The sequence below is a fragment of the Bidens hawaiensis genome, unplaced genomic scaffold (assembly GCF_021521415.1).
Source record: "Bidens hawaiensis isolate Kalapana, Puna unplaced genomic scaffold, B.hawaiensis_p1.1 tig00029041_1, whole genome shotgun sequence".
Lineage (NCBI taxonomy): Eukaryota > Viridiplantae > Streptophyta > Magnoliopsida > Asterales > Asteraceae > Bidens > Bidens hawaiensis.
Window position 1 is genome coordinate 38,877 of NW_027494787.1, and position 13,300 is coordinate 52,176.

Sequence of the window (13,300 nt, forward strand, 5' to 3'; positions counted from 1 at the left end):
TTATGGGAGGTTTGTGTGTGTTTTTATGGTGTAAAATGGATAAGATGGATAAAAATTGAAAGATTTAGGGTTTAAGGGGTATTTATACTCCCTTAAGCCCATGGACCTAAGGCTCATCTTTCCTTTTTAGTCCATGATTAACTCATCTAATTAGTTTACTTATCTTACCCTCTTTACTATTATTTATTTACTAACTCGAGTAAACTTTTCCGTTTTAAGAAACAATATATAAAATATTATTATTCGAAATTTTGGGATGTTACACACCTCTTAGAAACACAAAGTTTTATCCAACTACTTGATATCGTCACACCAAAAGTCATTTGATCACAGTTGTATCGTTTGTATCATTGGATGAACCAAATATAAGATGTCATACGATATAGGCTTTCGTGTGCTGAAGTCTTCATATAACTTCATCAATGAAGGTATATATTGTCAAAAAAAAAAAAATTGAAATGACATGGTGATTGAATGTAACTAATTTGAAAGGAGCATCCAGTCTTTCGAAATATGACTGTGATTTTGTGAAGTCTTTATATATTGCATGTGTATTATTGATTTCTAATGTATACAAAATTTCACAAAACAGGGGGCGGGCTCAAATTTTCGGCCGAAAAAAACTAAACTACGTATACAAATTTTCGGCCGAAAACGGGTAAAATTACACTACTGCACAAAAAAACAGGGGAGCCGGGACCACCCCGGGCTCCAATTAAACTTCACCAATGCACATCGGACGACTGGAGATGCTCTTATAACCACGTTTAACCCATTTTGGCCTACTATGGTCTATGAGTTAACTTAGTTTCCTATTTCCTTAATAATATGTAACATCTAATATTTAAAAAACCAACACCAAATACGCATTTTTTATTGTTTACGGTTTGATATAGATTTATTTAAAAACAAGTTGTATTTAAATTAACTTACCTTTGGGTCTCACATTACAAAAAGTATATGTTATTACAATAATATTGTGTATATTGAGGTTAAAAAAATTATATGGACCATGAGTTCTAAAGTGGGTCGGGTCCATCTAGCACTAAATTGCAAACCCTCGTTACTCTTCTCAAATGGCCCATCAAAAAGAGAGATGCAACGGTCCCTTGCCCTTTGGTGCCTTTTAACATCTCCCCTTTTAGACAACACATGACAATGATGACGTCAGAAAGATACATCTTATGGAGTAAATGCAGATTGAGTTCTTGTGATTTGGGGGGGTGGGGGGTGGGGGAACTACTTGAGTCTTTCACTTCCGGGTGTTAACAGGTTGCATCCCTCCATCTATAAATGATTACTCATACGCGTAGAGGGGTGTAATAACTCAAATAATCATGAGAATTTGATTAATATGCGTCACCTTTTTTTCTTTTAATATTAAGAACTTAAATGTTATAGTAGTATAATCATTTGATTAATATGCGTCACCTTTTTTTCTTTTAATATTAAGAACTTAAATGTTATAGTAGTATAATCAACTAAATAATTTTATCTTGCATGAATTAATCATCTCACATCTAAGCCATCCTATTTCTTATAAGATTTTGATGGCATATTTTGACATGAATGATGTGTGTATTTTCTAAAGGCATGCAGGCGTGCATTATTTGACGGGCACATGTAGATATATCACGTAAGAACATAAGGGGTGAAGGCGTTATTTTTAAATGAACTATAGTTTTTAACAACTTTTTACATGTTAGAGATTATATATTTAATATATTTATATATGTAACAACTAGCTTGCACACCTTTAAAGCCTACACCTTGTCCACCATGGGATTCAAGATTGGGCAAAATCAAATTTTTGAGATTGACAATGATCCTTTTTTTTGTAGTGAACTAGCAAGAACGCCATACGACGGCTATGAGAAACGCTTTTAACAGTTGTGATAGAAAGAGTTCATTCTCGTGAATCTTTGTAAGGATTACACCTCTCAAATCTATATGGGTTGAGTAAGATGACTACACTAAAGCCCACAAGCAGTCAAACACCCACTCACTTGCACTAGGATGTTCATAAAGAATATTACAACACATCCCTCAAACACCACACCTCTTGCATCTATCATCTATGACTTCTCTTGACATGGAATGTAACTAATTGAGCTTGAGACATTTAAGATATGTTGATTTTTATCATACCCTAGATGTGGTTCAAGAGAGTGTGTATCATTAGACAACTCAAGCTTATTGCCTCAGAAACGACACGACAGGCTATATCACCAAACTCTAATATCCCATAAAACGTAAAAACCTAAACAATCGAAAACGTCTTCTCTTGTTTTTGTTAACTTTTTTGTTCATCGTTGTTTACTTACCTCTTCCAAGTCATGCTAATTATATGCATGGTTGCAGAAGTCGGTAGACGTTGTCAACGCGGTCAACTGGGAGTTGCATATACTCCTGGATGACTAGCCAAGTACTTGACCTAGGTGGGGAGGAGTACTCAGGGATTACCTTTTTGATCAATTGACGCCTAGACGTTATTTTTACAACCATGATTATATGTAACCTGACTTCGTGCTACCTTAGTTAAAATTGTAGCACATCCAAACATCAATAAAAAATCACAATCAGTTCTAAATCCTAGTAAATCTTATCTTTTTAAGAGCATTTTCAAAATATGTTCCAATATACCATTATATAAAGTTATTCATACTTTCTGATACTCACTTTATGAAACTTAAAAGAGAAAAAAATGATATACACATGTTCATGTTTTCTTTCTTTTATAATGATGTGGAATAAAACTTGAATAAATAGAAGCATATTTTTATCTTCAATTATCAAAGTGAAATTTTGCACAAATTTCATTTGAAGGGTGTTATTATTATTTAACAAAAAATCTTTTTTACTGAATAAATTAAAATATTGTTGTTTCTTTTGAGGGGATCACACTTTGAAGTCTTTCAAATGGTCCCAAATTCCAAATGGCCATTTTTTCAATAGTATTGTATTATTCTTTTCCAAGTCCAATAGGTGTTTCTATTTTTGTGGACAGTCACATGTAGACATGTAGTGGAGATTTAACATATGCCACTATATATATACCACATGCTTTATTTAGAGTGTATTTTTTTTATCCTCACTTAAGACTAGATTTTAACTACATGTAAAGCAATATATTGACACAAATTAAAGAGGGATCAATGTATGTTGAGAAGAAAACGTCACAACAGAAAGGGGATATAAAACACCACCCAAGATGTGATAAGCAAATGTTGTGTCTCATGTTTTCATACCCTATAAGTTGACTAATAATATGCATATTATCTTAATCAATCAAAGGTAGAGTGTGTTTGGTTTACTAAAAAGACATCTCTTAATGGTTCATGAAGTCTTTTTATAGGTAGGTTTTAGAAAACATGTTGAATGATTAAGAGGTTGCCTCTTAATCAGTCAGATTTCTTAATGATTTAACACTAGATTGTAAAACAACCTATAAGATGTAATACATATATTTTATTTAAAGTTGACATTGTTTTACTGGGTTTGAATGTTTGATGTAGATTCATTGCTTACCTAAAATATTAGATCAATTTTTTTATAAACATCTTGTCAAAGTTCTACCACAATATTTGAAGCTTTATGGGGGCTTAGAAGTGTTGATCATACACATTTAAGTTTGATCATCTGGTAAGTTAAACCACCATCGATCATGTTAGACTTTGTAAGTACTTGTATGAAGTAACCATAGCTTGTAATTTGACCATCGAATAGACATTCAACTATCAAATCATAAGTTGACGATGAAAAACATGTGAACATAAAGTTGAATGTCAGTAAAGACGACGAGTTTTAATATATTCACTCAATTTAATTAATAGATTCCAAATCAACACGAAAACTAGATGGCAAAGCCAAATCAACACGAAAACTAGATTGACTTAGTGGCCTTTTGAAACTTGTATGTGCCCTTAAAGACCATACGCTACACAAGGCTAGTTTCATGGGAGGTGTTTAATGGGTGGGTTTCTTTTCTAAAACTGGTTTTTGAGAATGAGATTTTTAATATTTTATAACAAACCAATGTAAAAACGACAAAAAGAATTATAATATATTAATTATACTCATTTTATATCATTTCAATTATAAATTTGAACAAAAGTTTATTAGTTATGTAGATATATTACCGAATGACTTGTAGCCCAATGACATCTAAGTATTTATAAAGATAGGTCTTATTTAATGATGAGTGTTCAAATCGGATAACAAAAAGAAAACGAATTAGTTTGTTCAATAAAAAAAAGTTATGTTTATGTCGTCGATGTATTGTCATAATCACTTTAATATTCAATTATACTATTTCATGTAAGTTTTAATTAATTGAGGTCAAAGTAGACAAGAAGTATTAATGCAATTTCCAAGTATTTTTCATTTGGGTATCCAATTAAAGAATTATTTATTACACACTTATGAATGGTACAAAATATGTCAATTATAGGTTTTTTTACATCTTTAATGCAATTGACTAATATCAACCGTTCCTGGCAATTTCATTCAAAATGGGCGATTAGGACTAATTTTGCCAACTGTTACTTGGCCACGTAAAAATCAATAACGAGGGGATAAATGGGTTTCGACAGCTAGCCCGGATGCGTAATCTTCTGTTAGCTCGGCCCGGAAGTTGTTGGGAAACCAATTCGTAATCGAAGATCAAAGTCCATATAAATATGAGTGGGTCAACTGGATTCCAAAAAAGATTAGCGTTTTCTTTTTCTTTTCTTTTTATTGGAGGGCTCAACAAGAGAGAATAGCTACTTGAATTGCCCTCTCGAGGAGAAATATACAAGTGGCAAATCTCTAAGTTAAGTACCTTGTATTTGTGTTGTTTGGTGACTAGTAGTTGCTAGTCTCTTTTTTAGAGTAAACATGTAATTAAAAATGTAACATATTAATAACCCTTTAAATTATTTGTTAAAATCATAAACGTCAAATTTGTTTCAGTCACGGACGTATGCGGTCGGTCATTTTTTGTCATTGAGTTACCCCGAGTAGATGGGCTTGTATTCGTTGGTCGACAAGTAAAAGAAATAAAATTAAAGTAACATTATTTTTAAGCAAAAAAATGATTGATCCGGAACATGTTCTGATTAAAGCAACTAGTACGTCGTTCGTCAATACTCATCATACAACATTTGCAAATTATTTTTATCAAATCTTTTTCTCAACTAAATTTAATTTTTAAATAAACTCGTGTCCCTAGATGTATGGAATATTATTTAAATTAACCTATGATACATCATCCCTGATAAATTGTCAAAGTTTGGTTCGCTATTTAGGTTTTGTATATTAAAAACAACTATATTTTGTGTGAGTTTATTTATAAATATTTTTAATTTATTTTTTCTCATAATCCGGGTTATGTTAATCATTTCAAATTTCAAATTTGAATCAATTTGGATGAAAATTTAGTTCAAATTCAAATAGTCCGGTTCAATAACCCGAAAAATGACCCACTATGCATCGTCGAAAGTTTTGTTAAAATCAGTCAAGACTCAGAATCTCGATGGTTTGGTTCATACATGTTAGATTGGCACAAAGAGTATTCACAATGGGGGTTTGTAAACGAGCCAAGCAACGAGCCCAGCAACAAACAAAGGTCTGCTCGGTTTGGTTCGGCTCGAATATTTTTGATTTATTTTATATATAATTATATATGAACAAATATATAAATATATAGAAAAAACACATAATTATAAGCTTATAATTATTTTTACCCCTTTAAAATTTACATATTCCGTCAATTTTATAGCTTTATTTGTTCTATTCAAGTTTTTAGAATACTAAAAGTTTGTTTACATGATTATTATATCTCACTTTAAACTTGTTTTTAATAAAAATTTACAATATATTACACGTTTGTCTAAAACTACTAATTTATTTATAAAATATATTATTTATAACCTTCAAATTTGTTTCTTACTGAAAATTTTAAAGTGAAAAAGAAATAAATAGTGCTCGAAATCGCTCGACATTCGATCGAAAAATGCTCGATTCAATTTTGGTTCGTTTCGGTTTTCGCTCGGTTCGAATTTCAGCCGTTCGGTTCGGTTCGGTTCGGTTGTAAACGAGCCAAGCAACGAGCAAGCCTTCGCTCGGTTCGGCTCGGCTCGTGAACAGCCCTAAATTACCATAGATCAATGGGTTGTGCTTAAAATTAGAACTCCGATTAACTTCTCTGAAGCATCTAATGAAATGAAAGATAATGTATGTTAGGCTATGTGTAGTGGACTTACTAAAAAAAGCATAATGTCCCTTCACGTAGACAATAAGTTTTAACTAACGTGTCTTTTAACTATCACGTTGTCGACTAACTGTAAATTGAAGGAACAAAAGCCTTTGGTTGGTGCATATGGGGATGAACTACTCGATTTTGCACTCACGGCGCTAATGTGTAAACTAAGCCCCCTTTAACGCTACAGTGAACCATTTGTTGATTTATTGCTTGAAGACGGACATGATGTGGCAATATATAGCTAGTTGGTGTATGTAACACCCCGACCAAAGGCGGATTATACATCGGGGCGCCACATATTGTTTCATTACTCGCGACACTATTGGGTGTCAATATTTAATAAATACATTCATTCGCGCACGCGCAAAGTAAACATAAGTTAACATAAATCATCATAAATCAATATATTATAAATCATAATATTCGAACAGCAATAACTTGTCTTGATACATTTTAATCTAGGTCCAAAATAAAGAAAACTTCCTACGTGTCCACAAGCTCCAAAACAGCTACTGCAAACCTGAACATGTGTTAAAATAAAACGTCAAACACTTGCGTGTTGGTGAGAAATCAAGTTTAATACAATACATAGATAACAATAAATCTGCGCGCAACACGTGTATGTCTGGTGTTTAACAAGGGTGCAATCAGATTGTGATCAAGCCTAAATAGATCATAGCTCATAGTTCATAGTTCAATCCGTGCTCCCAATTGAGCACAAAAACGAGAAAACATCTGTGCAAGTGTAAACAAAGAAAACCGTAAACGATAGGTCTCCCGTGTTCATCTAATGGATCCATGAAAACTTCGGAATAGGCCGAACAAAGCGGTTAATGATACACACATACAAATAAACAGCCAAGTAAACGTCCTCAACACATGGGATACTGCGCGACTAAAGTTCATAAACCAGTTTAAGACTCAAGTTTGTACGAACACATGAACATCCCAAAACATTAAAAATAAAAAGGGATTAGGTACGAGATTACTCACTTGATAAACGATGCGGTGTGAGATAAAGCAAGAACCAACTTTAAACAAGCACAAGTTAACCTAAAAATAAGATTATTGTTTTAATGATTGGTTTTAAGTCTTGATTATAAGTTAGCATAATTAATAAGTAAATTATTATATATAATATATTACCGAAAAAGCAGGGCAGAACAGGGAGGAAGACGGAGGCAGAGAGGAGGACGGCAGAGAGAGCAAGGAGCAAGAGAGAATAGGAGAGTTTAAGTGCTTTGTGTGTGTAGTGTTAGGAAAATAACATTATTATTTATAGAGAAACCCTAGGGAACACAATCCCTAGAAAAGGGGAAAAGATCTCAAAAAGCAAAAGATTCCAAAAGCAAAAGATATCAAAAGATATGGCAGCTGCAGGGGGCAAGATAAAGCTGACAGGGAACAGTAAACAGGCATGGGCGGGTCAGATAAAGGTACTGGTCAGGCATTGAAAAAGCAGATCTCAAAAGATAATGCCAGTCACTTTTTCTGCCAACCAATGGGGTTGGTGCGCATGCTGCGCCGAAAGTAACTTTTCAGACATAAGATAGGTCAGGTCAACAGCACAGAAGGTAAGACAATACAAAAGCAAACGGCTAGATTCAACAGAAGAAAACTCAAAGGGTTTAGCGCGAGAAGGCTAAGGCGCGCCGCGGGAAGAATCACATTTCTTAGCGCGCCGCGGGAGGAACTATAATTCCTAGCGCGCCGCGGGAAGAACTATAATTCTTCGCGCGTCGAGGGATGAACTACGATTCTTAGCGCGCTGCGAGAAGAACTACAAATCCTTAGCGCGTCGCGGGAAGAACTACCGTTCTTCGCGCGCTACGAGAAGAATTACAATTCTTAGCGCGCTGCGAGAAGAGTTCGTCTCGCGTATCGCTGGAACAGATGGTCTTCACGCAGGCGTCCTTGAAAGGAGTCTGGCGCGTGGAGCTGCGCAGACAACCTTAGGCGGGAAGGAACAAATGACAAGCAAAGAGGGAAACAAGGCTTAAGGGCGGGACGGCGACAAGAGGGAAAAGAAGGCGGAAAGAGAGAAGAGGGACGGGACGGCGGAAAGAAAGAGAGGGAAAGAGGCGGGAAGGAAAATATATTATTATTATTAAAAGTAAAATATAAGTATAAATAAATATTAGAGTTAATGTCCATTTTCGTCCATGTGGTTTGCTACTTTCGCCACTTCAGTCCAAAGTTTGAAATTTTGTCAACTTAGTCCTTATAGTTTGAAACATTAGCCAATTACGTCCTCTAGTCTAACGGCATCCAGCTATGCCGTTAGTTTAAGGGGTATTTTTGTCTTTCTTCTATTTATGTTTAGTTAATGGCCAGTTTCGTCCCTGTGGTTTGATACTTTTGCTACCTCAGTCCAAAATTTGAAAATTTTTCAATTTTATGTTTAATTTATTCAGCTTTTTTTTCTTTTTTTTGTCTATAGCCTTTAAGAGCATAAGCCAAGCCCAAAACCATCAAGCATCGACCAAAACAGGTTTACGTTTACTCTGTCGATAACAATAATCATACCCCCCTCGTATTTAGTTTCTAGACATTTTCTAAACTCTCCCTCATGGTGGAATTCATTGGTAAAGTGGTCAAGGTAATTCCCTAAAACCGTACTATACCGATAAAACTAAAATCATTTCTTTGGTTAATGCATAATAGTTACGGTTTAGAGATTAACATATTGTAGCAAACATCTTGGTCGAAATCACATCAGGAGGTCAAATATCCCGCATTTCCATGTTTGCTCAAGAAATCGATACACTAGATCGCATGTGTGTTCTTCAAATCGTGGTGTTGTTCTTGAATTCTTCATATCGACTACAATTCTAGGGTTGAATCCGACGAATTCAAGAACAATACCACGATTTGAAGAACACACATGCGATTTAGTGCATTAATTTCTTGAGCAAACATGAAAATACGGGATATTCGACCTCCTGATGTTGATTTCGACCCAAATGTTTGCTACGATATGTTAATCTCTAAACCCTAACTATTATGCATTAATCAGAGAAACGATTTTGGTTTTTTCGATATAGTTCGGTTTTAGGGAATTACCCTGACCACTTTACCAAATTACCAATGAATTCTATCATGGACTGAAGTAGCAAAAACAAAAAAAAACAAAAAAAACTGAATAAATTAAACATAAAATTGACAAATTTCAAACTTTGGACTGAAGTAGAAAAAGTATCAAACTACAGGGACGAAACTGACCATTAACTAAATATAAATAGGAGAAAGACAATAATACCCCTAAATCTAACGGCATAGTTGGATGCTGTTAGACGGGGGGACGTAATTGGCTAATGTTTAAAACTATAAGGACTAAATTGACAAAATTTCAAACTTTGGACTGAAGTGGCGAAAGTAGCAAATCACAGGGACGAAAATGGCTATTAACTCTAAATATTAAATCACAAAAGAAAGAGATCGGATCAGAGAAACGGGTACCTGGGTCGGGTCGGATCGGGTCAGATGTCACAGTGTAAGCTTCCACCTTTTTTTGCCTTCTCCATAAATGACGTGCTGGATCCAGCATGGCCCGGGATAAAAGACGTACAAAGTTAATTCAAGCCATTTTTCGAGTCACTTTGGAGAGCAAGAAACGACAAGATCTTTAAGGGAGTAAACACTAGCCCTACTCAAATTGTGGAAAACATAAAAATACAAATTTACCTTTGGGTGGTTTCAAGATAAAAAAAAATGTAATCAATTAAAATACTTAGTATAAGTTTGATATGCTAAATATGTAAGCTCCTTTATGTTGTTGGGGACTAGTAATTACTAGCTCGCCTTTGTTAATATAATGCCGTCATTCAAATATATATATATATATATATATATATATATATATCATAACATAAAATAATATTATAATGTAATATAATGATTGTTTCACCAAATGAATACAATGCACTGAATGATGTACGCTTTGATGTTAGTGTGAACCACTTTTGAAGCATGGTGGCAATTTGTTTATTGAAGATTGAGTTTAGGAGGAAACAATCATAAAGTGTTTCACAAAGTGTCACTCACTATCAATTTACTTGTTTATTTTAATCAATTCAAGATTATAAGTGGAACAAAGTTTCTTTTCTTCTATTTGTTAAATATTTATAATAATAATTTTCATGGGGAAAGTGAATACGGTGTTGTCATACACCCAACCTTACATGCAAAACTCATCAAAACTACGTAGTTTTGATTAAAATTAAACAAATAACTTCATTTTTCCTTTAGCAAAAAACACAACACAATTTCTGCATTTGCTCTATCCCTCGTTCCTGGCTTCTCGAATGTTCACATCTGTGGCATCTTTTAAATTGATTAAGAATCACAGTTACCCATGAACCCTAATATTTTATCTATTATTACTTGTTATTCCAATTAGCTATATAGGTACCAGAATCACAATTACAGATATGATAAATATAATTTCTCAAAGGACAATATTTTAAGCAATGTGAAAATCCATTTAAATTAAAGGTAATAAGATCATAAGTTTGAGTGCAAAGACCTGTGGTGCATCTCAAATAAAAAATGTTAGTTAATTTCTTAACATAAAATCAATCAGTTGAACCTTCGTGATCAATTCCAATTCTTGCCACCGAGAAATATTGCGATTTTTTTTTATTGAAATAGAATATACGAATAGAGAAGACGTTCGGGTTTTCGGGTTTTCTGATAATCTCATAATACTACTTGCATAGCCATATGCCAAATGTTTGACTCTGAACCTTAGAAGAATTTTGAAAAAAGAAAACCAAGGAATTAGGTATCGATGTCCGGGTAGCAAGAAGAAAGGAAGAAAGATCTGTACAAATGGAGATAGTTTAGAAATCAAGAGATTTAGTTACTATTTTTAGGGATTTTTATCAAAACTACATAGTTTTGGTGAATTTTGCGTGTAATGTTATGTGTATGACAGCACCGTATTCACTTTCCTTATTTTTTATTTAAAAGTTATATAAAAAGTATTAGCCCTATGAATTAATTATAAGTCAAATCAAGTATGGTGACACAAATATTCGATCATTATTTTATACACACTTTTTTTATGTATTTTTAAGTTTCTGGTTGAAATAATCAAAGCAAGTTTGGAAAAACATTAAAAAAGATTATACATACAAAACAAATGATATAAGAGCACCCATAACGATAGGTTTTAAAACTTCAAAACAATTTAGAAATATTACAATTTTTTTTAACTGATCATGTTCATCATTAAATAATAGTGTTGCAATTTTTCTTACTAATTATATATCCTCCCTCCCTCACACACACATATATTATATCAAATTTCAATAGAATGTTTCCATTTGGCATTAAATAATATCAAAAAAATCTTTGTAGGTATGATTGGCAGAAATTATTATATTCTAAAAAAGATGAGAATTAAAAAAAGGAAAAAATAAAAAAATCAAGAATATGGAGAAGAAAACAAGGAGAAATACTATATAACACCCTGAGGTTTTCAGTAGTGAGTCCAAAGGCCCAGTAGTTCATAAATTAACAGATAAAACCCTCAAGGTTTAATATGTTATACCCAAAACACCCCATCATTAATAGACAAAGTAAATAAAAACATCTCTTATTTATATAACTAAAGACCATATGAAAATATCAATAAACTGCATACTTTTAATTTTCTAATTATATTTTTCTTTATTTTTTAAAACTAAAAATAATAAATTATAAGTGTGTTTTTAGGCATCTAATTCCGCTTATGATTCAACTAAACGCTCTCATGGGATCTCGCCTGAAATCCATTCCGGTGGAGGTTTTAACCAGGATTACCAAGTTTTATGTCACGAATTTGCCGGATAGATGCAGTGGGAATGATTTAGCAAAGGAGATCAGGAATTTTGGTACTATTTTTGACATCTATAACGCCAAAAAAAGAGATAAGGAAGGGAAGTGTTTCGGTTTTGTCTCTTTACTGGATGTTAAGGATGCTAGAGAGATGGAGAGAGTTTTGTCTTCCATTCGTTTAGGTGAGTATAAGCTGAAAGTCAATATGACAAGGTTTGTGATGGAGGAAGGGGAGATCAATGATAGAAGGCCTTCGTCACGTAGGATCCCGGAGACACGGGAGAGACCGGTGAACGTGGAGCCGATGCATGGGAACATGAATACCTTTGCATCAAGTCCTATGTCTTACAAAGATGCATTCGCTGGGGTTGCAAAAGAAAAAACTATAGTGGTTGAAGATAGTACCAACGGTTTTGCTGATTTACAAGGGAGATCGGTGGTATTGAAAGTTTCTTCTCTTGAAGTGCTTAGGAGGATTAACAACATTTTGAAGGAGATTGGGTTAGGGGAAGGGGAGGTGGCTTGCCTTGGTGGTTTCGTGGTATTGATAACGTTCAAGAAGAAGGAGCATGCGATTATGGCTATCGATGAATTCGTGGGCAGACCGGAACAGTCTGTGGCTCTGTGGGAAGGGCAAGAATTGTCGTTTGAACGTATCGCTTGGTTGAAAGTGTCGGGGATTCCTCTGAGAATACTTGCTGATCAAGTACTTACAGACATTGGTGGACACTTCGGTATGGTGGTGAGGAAGCCAAGCCTGAATAAACTGGACGTGGATTCTTCCTCCCATTATCTCGGAGTGTTAGTTGATCAGGGTTCTCGAATTAAGGATTTTATTTTTCTTAAATGGCGTGGCAAATCGTATAAAATTTGGATAGATGAGGAAGAGAAAGAATGGATTTCAAGTTTCGTTGAAGGTGCTGATGATATGATGAGTCAGTCAAAGGATGGTTGTGACCGGAATCCGGTTGACATGAAAATCCCGGTGGTACCAGGATTTTTGGAAACTGAGGATTTTTCGGCCAATGATCAAGGAGAATTTAATGCTGCAGTTAATGGTGGGAGTTATGAGGAGAGATTACAGCCGGATTGTTTGGAAAGGAATGATTCTCTGGAAAATAATTGTCTTGACCGAAGTCAACCAGTATCTTTTAGAAATAACAAACGTAATAAAGACAAAAAGAAAAATAGGGAAGTGGGCCAGGCTTCTGGAAGTGAATACTTGAGCAGTAACGA